Source organism: Staurois parvus, unplaced genomic scaffold, assembly GCF_062004578.1.
Source record: "Staurois parvus isolate SC_StPar_1 unplaced genomic scaffold, SC_StPar_1.0 ptg000011l, whole genome shotgun sequence".
NCBI classification, from domain to species: Eukaryota; Metazoa; Chordata; class Amphibia; order Anura; family Ranidae; genus Staurois; species Staurois parvus.
This window is the reverse complement of record NW_028317807.1, coordinates 36,472,675-36,489,737: the sequence shown is the minus strand read 5'-3', so window position 1 is coordinate 36,489,737 and position 17,063 is coordinate 36,472,675. Positions and strand designations below refer to the sequence as shown.

Below are 17,063 nucleotides of genomic sequence, written 5' to 3'. Positions count from 1 at the left end.
CATGTATAAATAAATGAAAATGACCTTTGCATACACCTGTTTTTTGTGGTCTAACATATTTCTTCTTCACATTTAAAGTACCTAACAGATTGATAAATGCTAAGTTTCGTATATATTGCTACCACTAGGTGGTAATAATGTGTCATATTTTACAGAGTACAGAGCCTAGCTACATTCTAGTGCTGACTCAGAATATCAAAGTTTTCTTCTGAATTTCCCAACAGGCCTGGTACTATTTGTGTAATTGTATATACTGGCTACAAAGAAAATGTATTCTCACAAGGTTATAATAAACTAACAGTTTAGATTTTATCTTTCATGTTTAAGATTGTACAGTTTCATACATTCATATTATTGAAGCAGCATGGGTACTATGGGGTGGGCTAATCACATATTAGATAGTTACAAGTTACTTTAAACTAACAGGATAAAAAAATGTAACACATTGTGCCACATATAGGTACTGCTTATAATTGGAAAGAAATACATATAGTAAAAACATATTTGATATCACAATAAACATGGTAAATCAGCACTGGTATATATTAGTAGGCACATCTAGTTGTCTGCACATCAGTTTAGGACCTGATGAACCCCTGAATCCCTGGTATGCTAATTTTGGGCAATTCCTATGGTCTAGGGCAGCCTTTCTTCGCCTTTTGTTGTTTTAGGGAACCCCTATGAAAAACGACTATATCTACAACTCATGATACATTGGTGTGATAGTCAGTGGGAAGAATGCGTCTTACATTGGTGAACATTCAGAACAATTGTCGCCTTACAGATAACTTAAAATATCAATGGTGTCAGTGGGAATCTGAAAGGCAGAAAGACCTCATTGCTCAAGGAACCCCTATCAACCTCTGGAGGAACTCTGGTTGAAAAACCCTGGTCTAGAGCCTGGCCTGATCCTTCCAACCCTTAGCACCTCAAGCTGTTAGACCTCTAGTGGGGCAAAGAGTCTATAACAGGAGGGGTCAGGCTATAAGCCACAGGATCTGGTTAAAATTAACATACTATGGTACCCACAGATTGAAGCTGTCAGGATGCTCATTAAAAAAAGCTAAAGAAATATGTATATACCTGTTTGAGATGTCCTCTATTGCATACCCTGCACCCGTTTCTTGCCACTGTATTGTCATGATTGCTTTTCTACCTGTATAATGTAATTGCACAGTGATGACTGTCAGTTTTGTTTTCTATGTTTTCTGAATATTGTCACAAGTTCCCATTTGTTGTTCAGGTATTGTCACCATTACCTATTTATTGCCTGCGTATTGTATGGATTCCCTGTTTCTTTCTTTCACATTGCCACAATTGCCTTTGTGCTGTAACAATTACCATTTCTTTTCTGTGTATTGCCATAATGCCCATTAAATGCTCTTAGATTATAACCATTTCCCTTTTGTAGTAACAATTGCGTATGTGTTTGTCTACTTATTGTAACAATAGCCTATGTGTTGCCTGTTTATTGTTACAAATGCAAGTTTGTTGTTTGTATGTATTGTCTGGATTTACATTTTCTCCCTTTACATAGTCAAGTCAGTGCTGTTGGATTAGAGGACCATTTTACTGTTATTTTGTCCCCTGCAGGCCTGTCACTAATAAACAGCACTGAAATTATCCCCATGTTTTGATGTGGTGCACCACATATGGTGGTGCTGAATCATTTGAGTACTTTTAATAGAGCCGCACAATAGAGACTATTGGGAACCTTCCCAAAAACATTATCAGGGAAGAATCCACTGATTCCCTTTTCATCACACGTGTTTCAAATCGGTCTTCTAAATCTTGGAATGACAAGATGCAGTCTGAATTCATTAAATGAATGGGGTAAGAGACATCAAAGACTCAACATAAAGCTCAATATGAAGCCCATGGAATCCCAATTTACAAGGTGAAATACCTAACAGGCGCTTGGACCATAAAGAGTAAAGGAACAGAAGAAAGACATATTTTCATTAATTATTTCCAATGACCGTAGGCAGCTTAGGGACATTGCTACCATGGACAAAGTAATGACTACCCCAGCTAAGTCCAAATGACCTTCAAATCAAGTCAAGATCCCTCTATCATTGGAATGCTTCTGTACATTTGACGGTAGAACTTCTCTCTCCTACAGTGTTGGTATTGGGTTGCCATCAGACACTGAAAAGGTTTTACCTTGATGGTATTTTTCTTGCCCTGAATGTAAAAATTGGACTTAATGTCAATGTTATTAATAAGAGATCATTTGTAAGACTGATATTTTTTCCAGAAACAGTGGTATCCCTACGGTTACCACTGTTTCTGGTAAAAATATCAGTAAAATGGAGAAAAGACAGAATTGGATAACTTTTCAACTGTCCAAATCACCCTACCAGCGAACTGCCAGACATGGGAAAGCACACTTTTCATGTTTGTGTTGAGGGTGGGACTTTAAAACACAGAGTTGTAGGGCAAAGCAAACCTGTCATGACTAGGAACTGAACCCATGATCTCTGCTTCATCCAGCAGAAGCTATTCTTGCTGAGCCACCTGCAGCACCCTGTCTTACCCTTTAGGCAATCTTCCCTTTTAGCATGCTTCTGGTGAACTTTGAACTCCTTGCTCTTCCCATTAACTTCCTCCTATTTAAGCCATGCCTTTGCACTTCCTGTTTGCCAGATTATCATACTCTACTCCAGTCTGTTCCTGTTCTTTTCTCTCCTGCTGCCATCCATATCTTCATTACTACTAGTTACCGACCTTTGCTTTTCCCTCAACTACGCTTTCGCTCAATCGCAACCTGAAACCATTTTTTACCAACCTTTGGCTTGTTACTCGACTACGCTTTCACTTGATCCCAATCTACAACCACTTGCTACCAACCTTTGGCTTGTTACTGAATATGCTTCTGCTTGGTCCCAACTTGCTTCATCTGCTACTGGACCCTGGCTTGCCCACTTCAACCTGGCACTAGCAGTAAAACCCAACTCCTCCATCAAGAGCTCTGTTGAGATCCAGTTAGTGCTATACTCCGTACCTCAGGACCTCAGGTGCCTGTCAGGGTGACCTACATCCTGCTACTCATCCTGCTGGTCAGTGGGAACCCTTCTACTGCTATAGCTACTGGAATCCGAGCCAGACTCCTGAATTTTATCAAAACTATACTGCCAATGATTGAACAAATATTCACTGTGTATTAAAAAACATGCTGAGAATAATTACACAAAATGAACATTGTACCTTGGAAGTTCTAAACAATGGAAATATAGAATTAACCCCCCACAAATTGAAAAAATAAGGGTTTCAACCCAAAGAGAGAGACGCAGTGTGGTGGATTAGGAGAAATTAGGATTGCATTTTAACCCAATTGGAAGCTTCAAAGAAATCTTAAAGATGCTGAGTTGGTGATGGTGCCAAGGAGTCTATAGGACAATGGAACACCATTCTGCTAGGCTACATCTTCAAAGCACAAAAACCAGCAGAAGAAAAAAACATAGAAGGACCTGGTGCCCCGCACATGTACTATGGTTGGTGATTTGATGTGGATATGTTACATACCTGTATGTGTACTGTTACACAATGGGGGTTATTTACTAAAACTAGAGAGTGTAAAATCGGCTTCAGCTGTCCATAGAAACCAATCAGCTTTATTGCCAAAGATTAATTGGACAAACTTAAGTTGGAAGCTGATTGGCTCCCATGCACGGCTGCACCAGATTCTAAGTGCACCAGTTGTAGTAAATCTCCCCCAATGTCTCTTTTACCATATACTACATTGCTTAAATGCCATGTTAAAGAGAGCCTTCATGCAATTTACTGCCAAGTTATACAGTGTTATCTTGCGCTATACCATATTATTAAAATGCCATTTAGGTCAGTGAGATCTTGCCAAATTATATGTTGCTGAGCCACCATGGGACTAAAGTGTCTTGCTATGCACCTTAGTGCAAAACTTTCCTTCCTTCCATTGCTTTTCTCCAACTTTCACTGATGGCTCTTGTTTTATAATGTTCTCCCTCTGTAAAACACTTTCCAAATACCCTGTTTAACTAATGTAATGGGGCTTTGCATTGACACGCATCTTCTCAGCAAATGTACATGAACAGTGACTCTTCTTGTTGTATTGTGTATTTTGTTCCCCACACTTCAAATCATAGAAGCCAATCAGAAATCTGGACCCCCATGACCAACATGTGCAAAAGCTAACCAGAAGCAAGAACCCACAGCTCTATTGAAGAATCAAGATCTGAGGAGGAGAGGGGGGGACCAAACAATGGTCTATTCACACCAGAACACAATCCATAAAAGTATAGGTGCAGTCTGCATGTTACTGTATGCAGTGCAGTACACAGGACAGCAAAGGAGATGAATTTATGCAGGCAGGTAAGGGAAAAGCAAAAGTGGGTTCTTCGGGAAATTGCATAGATTTTGGGTCATTTTAAATATAATGTAAGCATACCTCCCAGCTTTCTGAGATGAGAATGAGGGGCACTCTTTGATATAAGGTATAGAGATAAAGTACACACCCCTGTGCAGGGGTGGACTGACCATTTGACCGAGGGCCCGTGGCGGTAGGGGGCCCTATGAGATGCCCCTGGTACCTATTTCATAGGCTTTTTTGAGTTTGGGCAAGGACACAGGGGCCCCATGGTCCCCTATTGCCCGGGGGTCCCATGAGTTGTCAGTCCACCCCAGCCCATGTGACACACAAGGTTACATGGAAAATGAAGAATTGATAAGAAAAAGATGATTGGTTGACTCACAAGTGATTTTTTCACCACTACTGTTATTTTATGCTGGCATTTCCTATGAACAAATGCAAGAATTAAGTGGTTAAATAACTTTATTATTATTATACAGGATTTATATAGTGTATATATAATTGGGGATAGTACAATTACAATACAGTTTAATAAAGAAGTACAATGGGGGACAGTACAATTACAATATAGTTCAATACAGAAGCTATTGAAACTAGAAGGCTAGCTTCAATACATAAGGAATAGAACATATATACAGTTTACTGCATTATCACATTTCTACTAACTAAATTGTACATGTTTTTGTAGAGGTACACATCAGACCAAAAAGAGGGATAAACGAGGACGAAAGAGGGACAGGGATTTGTTTGTAAAAGAGGAATAGTCCCTCCAAATCAGGGACAGATGGGAGCTAGGAGACCAGGTGAAGTGCTTGAAAAAAAGGTAACTTTTAAAACACAAGGAGGACTTATACAGAAAGTGATTTATTTCTCATTTAAACAAATTTCTGCTGTGTAACCTCCGTGGTAACTGCTGTTTGTAACAAATCAATACATTAGATTGGTGTGTGGCTTCGTAATGAGATTACTGGGGGAAAATACTTTCAATAAAGTCCAGAAGTCATTTTATGTTTACCTAATAATGTTATTACAACCTTATTTTGTGAATCAGCCAATTTTTTTTTAAAGGCATTTTTATTTGCAGTATATCAGTTTCATAAGACAATTGGTGACAAAAAACACTTGTATGAAAAAATTATTTGCAGACCTAGACTGTATGTCGTGTGTCATTTAAGCATGAATTCTATTCATTGTCCTTTTTGTTGATGCATGTTGAGAATCTATTAATGCCCAGAGTTTGCCCAGCCCTATGTTCATGTGATCAGTACGGCTGATTAGAGGGCCCTGCAGCTGCCTTTCATAATGGGTGGTGACAGTGAAAGGCAAGGAGCATGTGACACCAAGGGAAGGGCCTGCCCTGCTTCACATTAACACACAAACTGGTTTAACTAAGAGTCCAACCCAGACATTTCTTGCTGCAGCCAGTGAACAGGTAACGGAGACCCATGCTGTGAAAGTGTACTGGTTTTTATCTCTTTAGTAAATGCTGGTGCCTTTTATAGCTAACTCATAGCTGATTGCAGGTGGTCATATACTTTTCATATAAATTTCTCACCTAGTGATATGTTTGGGTTTTTTTATGTTTTCTTTTATGGAATGTATGTAACATATCATTAGAATGCAGAGATGTTGCTAAATAGACAAATGATGTGTATATGGAACATTTTCAATGAGTGAGAGTGAAGTTTATAACCTGCTAGCACAGAGGCTGTGATGTTAGAGCAGAGACACCTCAACTTTACTGAGATGCAGATGTGATCTGAGGATCATAATCTTAAAGTATCACCAGCTACAGTATGTGTGGAAAGCAGAATCAAAATCAGCAGGATTGTCGAGGGAAACAGTCAGAAGGCACATCGGCATTAAAGCCTCGAGGACTCCGGCGATAGCATTTATTTTGCTGCAAAAGAACACTTTGCTAAAACTGGACATAGACTAGTAGAATTTCTGTAGCAATGTTTCACTTTAAGAATGTTTGTTCGATTTTCTAATCGTTAGTTGGATCAAATTTACATTTGTTGTTGGTCACAGCGACGAGAAAATTCAAAGGAACAGGATGGAAAAAATTTTCTCAAATGAACCAAGTTCTAACAGTAAATGTGGTTTTCATTTGGTAAAGTCCATTTGTTCCAATATTGAATGCTAAAAGCCATGAAATTCTGAAGTGCTTTTGAAGGGTGTTCATCAAGTCATCTAATGTACTGAGGATTTTTGTATATTCGAAAATTACTAGTGTATGGCCAGTTTAGGTGTACATGTGTATTAAGTCATTTTTAAACATAATCTAGGATTAGAAGCATCAGGCAACTGTTGCTGCTGTGTGTATAGGGCCTCTAGAAACCTTGTGGGCATATTTCTTAGAACATATTACATGACATCTGCTTCAAATGCTATACACAGGCTATACACAGTGTGCCCAAAATCAGGCTGGCATCAATACAGGATATCGGCTGGTTCCATCTGGTAGGTTGCATGATACATATTCCCTAAAGTAGGGGGTGTGGAATCACCCCATGTTGGTATGTTTGATGGATATTTCAGCAAATAAAGTACATTGATTTGCTTAGCATAAATTTCCTGATGCTTTTCCACCCCTGGGGAACCACAGTTCTGGCATACAGCCTGCCATTCAAGTGAACGGCTTTATGTAGACATACACCTGTAAACGACAATGTTCCCTTGCATCAGCATCTACCTGTGCATGCATGTATGGCTTATTTTAGTTCTGAGATCCTTTTCATTTGTGACTCTAAAGTATATGTTTCTATAGACTCCACTTTAAATTATGGAAAGGACACCGTGATATGAATGCATGTTGCAAGTTGGATGGTTGACACTCATGTCCATTTTAAATGAAACAGCTGGCATTTATACAGAAAATACAGTGTAAGTAGTATCCAGCTGAGTTTAGAAAATACTTCTCCAATGTTTGGATTACTGTTGATTTTTCAAAATATTTTGCCTGGTTCAGCAACTTCCTCTTTTCTGGTTTATAGTAGCTCTTTTGTGTTTATTTGCTTTAGCTGGCTTTGTAAAGGTCAATATTTATTTTATGTTAACACCAAAAGCATAAGAAATACGTCTGGCTGGCATGCATGTTAAATGGGACATACATTATTGGGCCAAAAACATGCAAATATCTATAGGTATTATTATTATACAAGATTTATTTAGTGCCAACAGTTTGCACAGCACTTTACAACATAAAGAGAGACAGTACAGTTATAATACAATAAAATACAAAATTAAGAGGGCCCTGTTCATAAGAGTTTACAATCTTATAGGGTGGGGCAAAAGGTTTGATTGTGGGGGATGAGCTGATGGAAGTGATAAAAGTTCAGTTAGTTGCAGGTGTGATAGGCTTCCCTGAAGAGATGAGTTTTCAGGGATCACCTAAAGGCTGCCAGAGTAGCAGATAGCCAGACAGATTAAGGTAGAGAGTTCCAGAGAATGGGAGAGGCTCTGGAGAAGTCCTGGAGATGTGCATGGGAGGAGGAGTCAAGTGAGCTTGAGCACAAGAGGTCTTGAGAGGAGCAGAGAGGACAGTTTGGGTGATATTTGGAGACAAGATTGGTGATGTAGTTGTTATTATTATTTTGAATTTTATTCACTGGGAAATCAGAAGCCAGTGGAAGAATTGGCAGAGAGGAGTGGCAGACACTAAGCAGTTGGTAAGATGGATGAGTCTGGCAGTAGAATTCATTATAGACTGAAGAGGGGATAAGTATTGTTATAGTATAATTGTGGTGCCTATGTGTCTGTATACCCAATCCAAAAAAATCAAACGATTAAAAAATAAAAAAATAAAAAGTTGACGCCCGCAGAGTGTCGGCTATGTGGGTTGACAGCTGCCCCTATAAAGTGGAAAACACTTGAAACATATAAAAACTGTGAATACGTAGGCACTAAACCAACCGTGCAACAAAATTAAAAGTACAAAAGCAAACCATCTCTCTACATCTTATAACGTATGCCAGATACAAATCAGATGTGATATTTCATAATTCCTATGTACCCATCAGTGCCACCCACCTATGCCCATCAGTGCTACCCACCTGTGCCCAGCAGTGCCACCCATCAGTGCTGCCCATCAGTGCTGCCTATCAGTGCCCATCAGAGCCGTCTATTAGTGCAGCATCATCAGTGCCAGCTCATCAGTGTCACCTATCAGTGCCTCCTATCAGTGCCTATCAGTGCTCCCTATCCGTGGCACCTCATCAGTGCTGCCTATCAGTGCAGCCTCATCAACGCACATCAGTGAAGGAGAAAAGTTACCTGTTTGCAAAATTTTATAATACACAAAATAATATTTTTTTTTTCAAATGTTTTGCTCTTTTTTTGTTTATTACGCACAAAATAAAACACCCAGTGGCAATTAAATACCACCAAAAGAAAGGTCTATTTGTGTGAAAAAAATTATAAAAATTTCATATGAGTACAGTGTTGCATGACCGCACAATTGTCATTCAAAGTGCAACAGCGCTGAAAGCTGAAAATTGGCCTGTGCAGGAAGGGGGTAGAAGTGCCCGGTAGGCAAGTGGTTAAGGAAGTGCTGATCTGCTGATATGTCATTTAGCACATTAGTAATGGGAGAGCAGACTGAAGGGGAGCGGTGAGGTGAGATAAACTATATTCTGCATGTGCCAATATTTGCAGCCATATACTGTGAAATGTTGAAAATGATAATGAATGAATGATAATTATGATAATAATATTAATAATAATAATGAATACAAAACACATCTGCCATTGCTAATCCTAGATTCAAAGAGCTCAAACACCTCCCTAATCTACCACATCCTTTGCATTGAAACATGGGCCAAGTAAATGCAATGTTGTAATCAAAGCAATTGAGTGACATCTTTATGGCAGGCATGGGGGTTCTGTTGGGTGGTTACCATGTTGCTGCAGTCTTTACTATTGCTGCCTTGGGGTTCAGAGTTTTATTCAATTCAAAACACAATTTACTTGGATAGTGTGTGTTATTTCTGCCCTCGTTTGGGATTAGTGTGAGTTATAATTACATAATATAAACTGCTGTATTTACTAAACATAAACAAATAGATTTGTCATGAGCCAAAGGGGTAAGCTTGGTGCCTTCATTGGTGCATTGCAAATGACACTAATATAAGATGTGAGCAAACACTGTTTACTTTCAGGTCAGTGATCTGAAAATGCAGGGGTTAATGTTCATCAAACCACCCTCTCAGACTGCTGAGCTCAGAGGGAACGTTGAAGAGAGCCTATAAATGTTAGTCTATTGAAAACATTTCACATCTTTGCAACATTTCTCTTTAAATTTGGAGAACATTGATGACAGAGAGAGTAAGGTCACCAGCATTCCCAAATGGTCATCCCTTGCTATCATTAGCCACTTGCCCTCCAACCCCCCCCTTCCTAACCAGGCCATTTTTAGCGATACGGTGCTGTGTTACTTTGACAATTGCGCGGTCATGCAACATTGTAAATAAATGAAATTTTATGTCCTTTTTTTCCCACAAATAGAGCTTTCTTTTGGTGGTATTTGATCACCTGTGTGTTTTTTGCACTATTAACAAAAAAAGACCGACAATTTTAAAGATATTTTTTTTTTAACTTTTTGCTATAAAACATCCAGTAAAAAAAAAAAAAAAATCTAATTTCGTCATAAATGTAGGCCAAAATGTATTCTGCTAAAAAAACTTTGCTAAAAAAAAATCCCAATACATATAAATTAATTGGCTTACATGAAAGTTATAGCGTCTACAAATGGCGGTATATATAATGGAATTTTTTTTGTTTTACTAGTAATGGCAGCTATCACAACTTATAGTGGGACTGCGGCAGGCATTCTGATACTGGGGGGGGGGGACTGACTAACTGCCACTGACATCCCCAGTGACACTAATACAGTGATCAGTGCTAATAGAAAGCACTGTGGCTGTTCTAATGACCCTGGGCAGGAAGATGTTAACATCTGGGGCGATCAAAGGGTTAACAGTGTGCTGTGTTGTGTTTTACATAGTGTGCTGTGTGTTTTACTATGTAGACAAACTGCTTTGTATTGCTCTGCTGTGCTGTGCAGAGCAATACAAAACAGCCTGTTCATTTTGACAGGGGAGAGATGTGTTGTTTACATACAGACCTCTTCCCTGTCAGCTTTGCTGACGATCACCGAGTCCGAGAATTGGCGACCAGGACCTGGTGATTGACATGCTGAGGAGCCAATAGCAGCGCAGGTAGGGAGTGTGTGTGCGAGCCCCCAACCCAGAACTGAAAAATCACGTATATATACATGATTTTGCACATCCCTGCCACCCTGTAGCAGTACTTCTGCTATAGGGCAGTCGGGAAGCGGTTAAAGCATATGTAAATTTAAAAACAAAATATTTTATTTTGCAGCTTACCAGTCCTTACATGAGGTGCCTACATTCATTTTCTTTTTTCAGGTTTTACTGCTTATTTTTATCTGTTTATCCTGTGAGTAAAACACTTCCAGTCTCAGGATGTCTACACTCACTCTTAACTGTGTCTATGGAGCAACCATTGGTTGCCACCAGACTTTAATTAAAAAATATCTGATTTGTAATCTCCATTACATGGGGGGGTGGGAAGATTAGTGGTACAGAAGGAACATTAGATCATTTTATACTTCCTTCATCTCAAAGGAACATAAGATTATTTTATGGTTCCATTTCATCTCAAAGGAAGGTTTATGGCAAGATCAACAGGTATCCTTTGTAGGACTAGATACCATTATAGCCTGTGCTCTTCCAGCAACTAATCTTTTTTTACATTGCTGACTTACTATGCCTTGTTCTGCATTAGGTATCTGTGTGTAGGAGGCCATCTTGGTAGACTCATACACCTTACCAACAGATTATCGACTGCTGCCCCTCTCTGTATAAAATATAAAATACTAACCACCAAAGTCATCCACAACACTGCCCCTAGCTACATCGCCAACCTCATCAACAGATACCGCCCAAATCACCCACTCCGCTCCTCCCATGATATCTTCCTCTCTAGCTCCCTCATCACCTCCTCCCATGCTCGCCTCCAAGACTTCTCCAGAGCCTCTCCCATCCTCTGGAACTCCCTACCACAGCATGTCCGATCAGCCCCCACCCTGTCTGCCTTTAGGCGATCTTTGAAAACTCACCTCTTCAGGGAAGCCTACCCCACCTCCACCTAAGAACTATACTTGAATCACCTCCATCAGATCATCCCCCGCAGCTATCACCTTTTGTATCACCTCCCCCTTCCTTTAGATTGTAAGCTCCACAAGCAGGGTCCTCACATTCCTTCTGTACTGAAATGTATTGTAATTGTACTGTCTCCCTTATATTGTAAAGCGCTGCGCAAACTGTTGGTGCTATATAAATCCTGTATAATAATAATAATAATAGAGACTGGGCTTTGCTTCCCCATGTCAGAGGCTCCAAAAAGGAGAACAGTCAACAGCATAGTAATCACCAAATCTTCAGATCTCCTAGGACTAGCAGTCAGAGGCAGCAGTGCCTTAGCACTCACACTGCAAATATACAGCTGTGAGAATGTAGTCACAGGGGTTCCTAGGCATGCTCACATACTGGTAAGTACATTGCTATTTTCAAAGAAAATTCACGGCAAAAGACAACATTTTCAGGCTACTACTTAGGTAGTAACTAACATTTCTAAATGTTTGATTTCACTTTGAAGTACAGTATATGTCAAGCCAAAAATGTTTTCTGTAGTTATGGATAGTGCAAGGAAGGTTTAGAATTTTTCTTTGGTTTCTACTGCTATTTGGAACTGCTTTGGATTTATGCTCACTTAATTTCCTGCTAACAATGCTTTCATCATACAGGAAGTGAGATAAAATCTATAACAGGGATCTTCAACAGAAATACAATTTTGACAGGTTCTATCCTTCCCCTATTAGGGTTCATGTACACTGCAGCTCCTAAACTGACATTCAGGAGCTATTCAGCGTTTTTTTCAGCAGCCCCTGAACTCTCTCTAATGTTTTCCTATGTGTCCATGTACACATAGTTGTTTACAGTCGTTTACAGGCAGTTGAGTTTACAGTCTTTTTTTAATGCACCAAACTTGCATTCAGGAGTAGATTTTACTGGCATTTCAAATGCTTGTAAACGCATGTAAACGTGGCTAACCGCATTTATAAGCGTTTGCTTTTACAAGCGTTTTTTAACTGTTCCATATTATTATTATATTATACAGGGTTTATATAGCGGCAATAGTTTGCTCAGTGCTTTACAATATAACGGGAGACAATACAGCAACAAAACATTTCAATGCAAGAGGGTTAGGAGGGCCCTGCTCCTTGGAGCTTACAATCTAAGAGGAAGGGATAGTGATACAACAGGTAGCAACTGTGAGGGATGGACTGGTAGGAGGAGTAGAAGATTCCATTATTAGCTGAGGGCAGGATAGGCTTCTCTGAAGAGATAGGTTTTCAGAGATCGCTTAAAAGTGAGCAAAGTAGACGATAGTCTGATAAATTGGGGTAGAGAGTTACAGAGGATGGGGGAAGCTCTGCAGAAGTCCTGGAGATGAGCATGGGAGGAGGAGACAAGGGAGCTAGAGAGCAGGATGTCGTGCAAGGAGCGGAGAGTATGGTTTGGGTGATATTTGGAGACAACATTGGTGATGTAATTGGGGGCAGAGTCATAAATGGCTTTATATGTTATTGTTAATGTTTTGAATTGTAACTGTTGAGCAATGGGAAGCCAGTGGAGGGATTGGCAGAGAAGGGTGGCAGATACGGAACGGTTAGTAAGGTTGATGAGTCTGGCAGCAGCATTCATGATAGACTGAAGGGGGGATAGCCTGCGATGAGATAGGCCAATGAGGAGGGAGTTACAATAGTCAAGGCGAGAGATAACAAGGGAGTGAATAAGTTGCTTAGTAGTTTCTGAGGTTAAGAACGGGCATATCAGATGCTGTCCAGAGCCCTTTTTCATCATTAGAAATGCATGCAAAGCATTTTCCATGTATTCAAATGGACCTAGTACACCAGCACAGTCAGTTAAAGGTTTTGCGTGAAGGAAAAAATAGTAGAATGTGCTGCATTATGCTCATGATGGGATCCATAGTGAATACAACCAGAAAAGACAGGTAATCTCAACACATACTGCTCTCTCTGCTTCTGCTCTCTCTATTCCTCTCAAAATGTCTGAAATAGACACTAAAATATTTGCAAAGGTGTTGGCAAATAGACTAAAAGAACTGATGCCGGAGTGGATACATAGAGATCAAGTGGGGTTTGTTCCAGGAAGAGAGGGTAGAGATAACGCTTTGAGATCAGTGCTGCTTATACAAGAGGGTAAGAAAGGGAAAACCCCAATGATACTGATGTCGATAGATTCCGAGAAGGCATTCGACAGAGTAAGCTGGGGTTTTATGATGGACACCCTGGAAGCGTTAGGAATGGGAGATAGAATAAGAGGGTGGATTGGAGAGTTAAATAGAGGGTCTACGGCCACCATAATGGTAAATGGAGGAAGATCAGAGTATTTTAAGATGTCAAATGGTACAAGACAGGGATGTCCATTGTCTCCACTGTTATATGTGTTATCACTGGAGCCCTTGCTGTCTAGGATTAGGAAGAACATAGACATAAAAGAAATAAAGATAGGAGATAGAGAAAATAAGGCGTATGCGGACGATTTGATGTTCTATGTAGGAAATCCCAGAACATCACTTCCAAATCTAATGAAAGCATTGAGAGAGTATGGAGAACTGTCGAATCTGAAAATAAACCCGACAAAGACTGAAATTTTAAATATCAACCTTAAAAATGGTGAAAAGGAAAAACTAAAAGAGGAATTCCCTTTCCTTTGGAGAGATAAAGATGTAAAACATTTAAGAATAAAATTATCAGCCTCAACCACGAACTTATATAAAGCCAATTATATAGCACTATTAAATGAGATAAAGGCGGAGCTGAGGAGGGTGGGAAATGGAAATCCATCTTGGAAGAAAAGGAAGTTAAATATATGGTCAAATAAATTATATAAATTACTGTTTTGATAATTATAATAATAGAAATGACATGTATAAGACTTGAAAATAAATAAATATTTAAAAAAAAAAAATGTCTCAAATAGTTAATTTTTTTTACCATTTTTCAGTGCATTCTGGGCATTTGGGAAGGTCTCCTGAGGTTATCTTTTAAAAACGCTTCTAAACGCAAATGCAGATAATTGCGCATAAACACAGTATGCAAAGACGGCTAAACTGACATTTTTTAATCTACGTTTTCCAGCAGTCAGTTTCAATCGTTCAGAAGAGTTTTCCAAATGTTGTGCTGCTGTTGGAGAACTCCCCTCACTTTTTATCTGGAAAAACATAGTCAGGAGGATAGAAATTAAGAGTAAAGCTCTCCAACCACCCCAGATAGACATACAAACTGAAAAAAAATGTCTGGAACTGGCTATGTACTTTAATTGTTGCTAAGCAGTACCCTGAAATTGCCACCTTTTGCCTTGAATTCTTCCTGAAAAACAGCAATTAGAATCCTGGTATGTGAGGGTGCCTTAGCATTTCTGTGCCTACAGCCTTATAGCTCTCTATCTGCTGTCTAAGAGGCACTGCAGCCTCTAACAGCTCATCTTCCTCAAGATTTGGTAAAGTCACTCTTGTTCTGCTTGCTGGAGAGAAGTCTGTACTTCCTGCATCTACGTGCTTGTGAGTCTTTCATACTGTTAATATGTCCTGCTGCTTCTTGAATATTCCCCAATTAGTCATCAGATTAGCAGTCATCACAGAGTTGGCCTTGGCAGGAGGAACCAAATTCCTGCCTTTGCCAAGATGGAGCCCACACAGAAATACAATACAGAACAAGGCATGATATGTCAGTAATGGTTAAATGATCAGCTCCTAAGGAGCCTACAGGCAATACTGGTAACTAGTCCTTTGCCTCTGCTTGCTTTTTTGAGCACAGCTTCAACAGATCACATCCAATTTAAGCTTACAAGTACCAACCTTTAATAAAGTCTGAAAGGGGATGAGTAAGGGTTCGGCTCCAGGTTTAGTCCAAACCCAAGTTCAGCCAAACCTATAAAGTAGTTCTAAGGGTCAGGCCAATGAGCTACTGGTGTGGGATTTTCTGCCCAGCAGCTGCTTGTACACAAAGCGACAGGGATGCAGCATTCCCCCTTACATCAGAGTTCCCTCCATACATCACAGTTCTCAGTGTTCCCCAATAAATCAGAGCCCTTAGAGTTCTCCCTTACATCAGAGTCTGCACAGTCCCTCTTTACAGTGTAAGGGAACTCTGTGAGTTCAGCTGTAAGGGGAACTCTGCATATTCAGATGTAAAGAGGAACTCTTTAGATTCAGATGTAAAGGGGAACTCTGTAGATTCAAATAAAATGTTGAATGTGTCGCGCTCCTCAAAAAGTGTTTAGAAATGGATAATATATACTTATGTGTAAATACATTAAATAAATCTAAATAAATAAATGAATATTAACTCATGGTGATATAATTTTAAATTATATTTAAAACACTCCCAGTGCTATAATTAATTATAAATAACTAAAAAATATATTTAATAATGTGAAGAAATAATGTATTTAGATATAATATTAAAATGAAACAAATCAAGTGAGCAAAGAAACCTCCTTGCACAGTGATGTGTGTGTGCAAAAAATGTGCATGTGCAAAAATGCAAATATTGCCCAGAGCAGTTATATATAAAAAATATAAAAAATATGAAAAAATATAAAAAATATATATATATAATAAAGTGCAATAACCAAATGGGTATGGAAAAATAAATAATAATAAAACTGTGCAAATAATATGTTATAATCACTTCACTTGTGCATCCTAAAGTGGTGATTAAGACTGTATACTACTAATCCTTAGCTTAGATAAGATATAATCGTCCCAATCTATTTATGGAAATATATGGAAAGTCTGTTGCTGTTGAGGTAGACTGTGGTGTTACTTTCCTTCCACTAGATGGCCTCCCAGTTCCTTCCGAGTTTTGAGGGATGGATGGATATAGATATCTCCCCTCGTGTTGTTTGGGGTCTATCTCCTATCTCCTCTTCCTCCCCTTTACTCCTCCGATTTAGGCCATGAAAAAGAGAAATTCCCACATGGTGCTTTATCCTTTATAAAAAGGTTTTAATGCGTCTCCAGAAAAATGCAAACTCACATTCCACAGAGCAATACAGAGCGTTTTTTTAAAATGTGTGCCCTCGCACAAAGACAGTACTCGCCGTTCCGCTGATAGTGGCGTCGTGACGTCAGAGCCCCTCCCCTACGCGTTACGCCACAGGGTCACGTGGCTTCCTCAGGGGGATGTAATCCCTGAGGAAGCCACGTGACCCTGTGGCGTAACGCGTAGGGGAGGGGCTCTGACGTCACGACGCCACTATCAGCGGAACGGCGAGTACTGTCTTTGTGCGAGGGCACACATTTTAAAAAAACGCTCTGTATTGCTCTGTGGAATGTGAGTTTGCATTTTTCTGGAGACGCATTAAAACCTTTTTATAAAGGATAAAGCACCATGTGGGAATTTCTCTTTTTCATGGCCTAAATCGGAGGAGTAAAGGGGAGGAAGAGGAGATAGGAGATAGACCCCAAACAACACGAGGGGAGATATCTATATCCATCCATCCAGCCCTCACAACTCGGAAGGAACTGGGAGGCCATCTCGTGGAAGGAAAGTAACACCACAGTCTACCTCAACAGCAACAGACTTTCCATATATTTCCAT

General features: G+C 39.6%; 1 protein-coding gene across 5 annotated transcripts in view; it reads left to right on the top strand.

Moving 5' to 3' along the window:
• The first annotated feature begins 5,663 nt into the window (after positions 1 to 5,663).
• MLPH (melanophilin) overlaps positions 5,664 to 17,063 on the top strand; it is a 100,048-nt gene continuing 88,648 nt past the window's right edge. For all 5 annotated transcript variants that reach the window (XM_089672427.1, XM_089672428.1, XM_089672425.1 and 2 more), the window contains exon 1: positions 5,664 to 5,780. The gene's annotated coding sequence lies outside the window, so the exon portion shown is untranslated. The remainder of the gene's footprint in view (positions 5,781 to 17,063) is intronic.